Below are 4247 nucleotides of genomic sequence, written 5' to 3' on the forward strand. Positions count from 1 at the left end.
GATTAAATGTTCTGGGATTCCCATTCTTCTCAGAGTCAGCCACAGTTTGTTATGATCCACACAGTCAAATGCCTTTGCATAATCAATGAAACACAAATAGACATTCTTCTGATATTCTCTGCTTTCAGCTAAGATCCATCTAACATCAGCTACAATATTCCCAGTACCAACAAAAACAACAACATGTGTAACAGTTCATTCAGAAGGCTGAACTTTATGAAGAAGAATGTGGTATCAGGATTGGAGGAAGACCCATCAACAATCTGTGTTATGCATATAATAAAACCTTGCATGATGAAACTGAGGAGGACCTGAAGCATTTGCTGCAGGTCAAGGACTGTATTCTTCATTTGAATTAATGCTCAATATCAGGGAAACAGGTTCTCCTCACAACAGATTGAAGGTGGTAACAATTTCTCCTTGCTCAGTTCTACAGTCAACACTTTTGGCACCAGCAGTCAGGAAATCAAAAGACATACTGCATTGGGGAAATCTGCTGTCAGAGACCTCTCCAGAATGCTGAAGAGTAATGATGACAGGCTAGAGACTAAGGTACCTGTGATTCAGGCCATAGTCTTCTCATTTACTGCTATGCATCAGAAAGCAAGAAAAGGATAACAGAAGTACAATAGATGCCTTTGAATTGTGGTACTGGAGAAGAGTATTGAATGGTCTGTCAAGAGAACAAAAAATTTTATCCTGGAGAAGGTTGAACCAAGTTTCTCTGGAGGCAAAGATATTAAGGCTTCATTTCACATACTTTGGGCATGTTGCCAGGAGGGACCAGTCCTTGGAGAAGGACATTATACCTGGAAGGTTGGAGGGACAGTGCCAGAGTGGACGACCATGGAAGAGATGCATTGACATAGTAACTAGGATAATGGGAGTAGATGTATTGCAGTCAGTGAGACTAGCTCATGATGGGGTGGGTCCATAGCTATTGTTGCTATAAGTTACAGGCAACTTGATGACACATAACAAGAACAATTTGATGAAAGCATTCTCTCTCTCTCTCTCTCTCTCTCTCTCTCTCTGTGTGTGTGTGTGCACATGTACACACACAAGCAAATAAAGCAGCAGGGAATGGCTAGCATATGCTTCTGAATGGTTTTCTGAAAATTAAAGTACTCTTAAGCTAAAATTTCCTATCCATTTAAATGAAAATATTTGTAAACATTTGAAGAATATAAGTAGAGGTCTTGAAAATTCCTTTTGACACTATTCCTTGTCAATTTCTCAATCCTCACTTAGTGGATCATATGTTTAATAAGATTAAAATGTCCAATTGCAGTCCATTAAAACTCACTAAATCTTGGGATATGGGCTTATTTGACAACTTACAATTATCCAAGATTCAGGCTTGATACAGTCCACATTTTTATTCATAATAGATGTTTGTAGTTGTTCTCATTTTAAGTCATGTTACATAAGCCTTCAATATCAATCTCTCTCAACATCAAGAAAACAAAAATCCTCACCAGTAGACTAATAGGCAACATTGTGATAAAAGATTGAAGTTGACAACAAAATCATTTTAACTTGGGTCCACAATCAACACCCATGAGACTAGTCAAGAAATCAAAAGGTGTGTTGCATTGAGCATTTCTGCTGTCCAAAGACCTCTCCAAGGTGCTGAACAGAAGTAATGCCAGTTTCAAGACTTGTTCTTATGTGCCCTTGTGTGATGTGTTATGACTCATAGTGACCCTATGAACAAAAGCTCTAAACACTGTCCTATGCTGACCCAATCTGTCTCTGACACACCAGTCCCCATTACTACAGTCAATGTGTCGATCCATCTCATCCAGGGTCTTCCTCTTCTGAGCTGCCTCTCCACTCTTTAAAACCTGATGTCCTTCTCCAAGAACTAGTCCCTCCTGGCAACGTGGCCAAAATATGTGAGATGGAGTTTCCAAATCCTTGCCTCCAAGGAGCAATGTGGCTTCACTCTCTCCAGGACAGACATGTTTTTTTCTGTTGGTAGTCCATGGTAGGTTCAGTATTCTTCTCCAACATCACAACTTAAAGTCAGTTCTTCTATAATCATTAGTCATTGTCCAGATCTCTCATTCATAGCAAGTCCTTTTGAAGACCATGGCCTGGATTGGGTGCACCATAGTTTCCAGATCGACAACATTGCTCTTCAACACTTGGAATGGTCCCTGACAAGAGACTTTCCAAATGCATCATCTTTTGATTTCCTGACTGCTGGTGCCAAGAGTGTTAATTGTAGAACCAAACATGCTGAAATTAACCTCAATCTCTTTCCCATCTATCATGATGCTACCAATTGGCCCACTGGTGAGACTCTCTTTTCTTGATGTTGAGCTTCAATCCGTTTTGAAGGCCACAGCCCCTGACCTTCTGCAGCAAAGGCTTCAGGTCCTCCTTAGATTCAGCAAGCAAGGTTGTGTCATCTGCATAACACAGGTTATTTATTGATAGGTCTTCTTCCAATCCTGATGCCACATTTCTCTTCATAAAGTCTCAAATGACCAGTGCCACATATAGATTGTAAAGGTATGGAGGTAGGACACGTCCTTGACATGTTTCTTTCTTTATTTTGTATCATATAGTGTTTCCTTGCTCTGCTTGGACAAATGCTTGCTGGCCTAAGTAGAAGTTTCACATGAACACAATCAAGTGTCCTGTGATTCATACTATTCATAACTTTAGCCATAAATTGTTGTGATTTTAGGAATAATAGTTCACACTTAAGAGTAGTACGTCGTCGTCATCATCATCGTAGTAGTACCAGAAGCTGGGAAAAACAAATGGAGAGTTTCAAGACCAAGATTCACCTAATCCAAAGCATGATATTTTCAGTTTCTTCTTATACATCTGAAGTTTGGACAATGAATGATGATAGAAGAAGAATCAATGCCTTTTAATTATTGTGTTGGAGAAGAGTACTGAATCTATCCCATGGACTGCCAAAAGAACGAATGAGTCTGTTTTGGAAAAAGTGTAACCAGAGTGCTCTTTAGAGGTAAGGGAGTGAAAGCTCATCTCCCTTATTGTGGGCCTGTTGTGTGGAGGGTCCAGCCCTTGGAAAAAGACATCACGCTGGGAAAGGTGCAGGATTGGAGAGAGAGTAAGAGCCTGGAATTGTTAGTGACTGTCAGATTGGGCTCACACATATCAGAGATCACGAGCATGGCACAGGATAAGCTTCAGATCTTCCACTTGTAGAGTCGCTGGGAGTCATAGGTGGTTCCATAGTTTCTAACAGTAGCAACAACTCCATGAGTCAATGAAAGTAGTTCCTTGGATTCGAGTGCTCGTCATTCTTCACCACTAAGGGGCAGTGTGGTGAGAGAAGGCAGCATTGCATTTTGAGGATCTTCCTACCTGAAACTCAACTTCTGACATCGTACAACAGTATTTGCTAATGCAATTCATAGGTTTTTGAGGGCCCATTATCTCAGAAATGGATGGCCAGTCCTGCTTTTATTCTGGCTTCGCTTGGAAGTGCCACTAACGCTGCCCGCCATGAGTGACTGGTCCCAGCATCACATCGCAGTACAGCAAACTGACGAGTGAGTGCGGGAAATGAACATGTTAGTGTCCCACAGATTTACCATTTCACGTAATCGCTCACCTGGCATCAGTAACATTTTTTGACATCTCAATTTTATGTATTCTCATAGTAACTTTTTTCCTTTAACATGTCGTAGAATTTCAGATACTGGTAGTAAAAAATATATAGGAACAACTGTAACTTAACCTTAAAGTCTACTAAGATTTTGCCTTTTAATATTGCTTTTATTAATTTTCCTTTTGAATTTGGATATTAATAAATGCAGAATTTTCCTTCTGTGTTTTTTACCAAGTTAATGTATTTTCAGATAGATGAATTCTCAAGGGTTGTCATGAAAAATTACCATAAATGAAGTCTGTTGAAACAAAAGGAATTTACTCTTTCATGGTTCAGGAGACCAGAAATCCAAAACTACATTGTCAGAAGGGTTGGCTCTTGAGGGGATGGAGGCGAAAAATCTACCCCACGCCCCTCTTTACCATCTATTGGCTTAAAAACACTTCACGCTCCTACTGAGGGTTGCAGAGTGGATTATATTTGGGTTTGGGGTGGGGTTGGGGGAGGTGCGGGGGGGATTGTGTACCAATGGGGGAGTTTTGCTTTTCAAGGAGAAGGGTGCAACAATGAATGAACGGAATTCCAAAATCTCTGTAGATGTTCATTGAAATGAAAAATAAATAAATAAATATTTTTAAAAAAAGAAGGG

At 40.1% G+C, this 4247-nt stretch overlaps 1 protein-coding gene across 1 annotated transcript in view; it reads left to right on the forward strand.

Moving 5' to 3' along the window:
* The window catches only part of ADAMTS16 (ADAM metallopeptidase with thrombospondin type 1 motif, 16), a 311357-nt gene that overhangs the window by 21307 nt on the left and 285803 nt on the right, over positions 1 to 4247 (forward strand). The window lies entirely within an intron of this gene.

This window comes from Elephantulus edwardii, unplaced genomic scaffold, assembly GCF_000299155.1.
Source record: "Elephantulus edwardii isolate Elephantulus edwardi_28Jun2011 unplaced genomic scaffold, EleEdw1.0 scaffold00317, whole genome shotgun sequence".
NCBI lineage: Eukaryota > Metazoa > Chordata > Mammalia > Macroscelidea > Macroscelididae > Elephantulus > Elephantulus edwardii.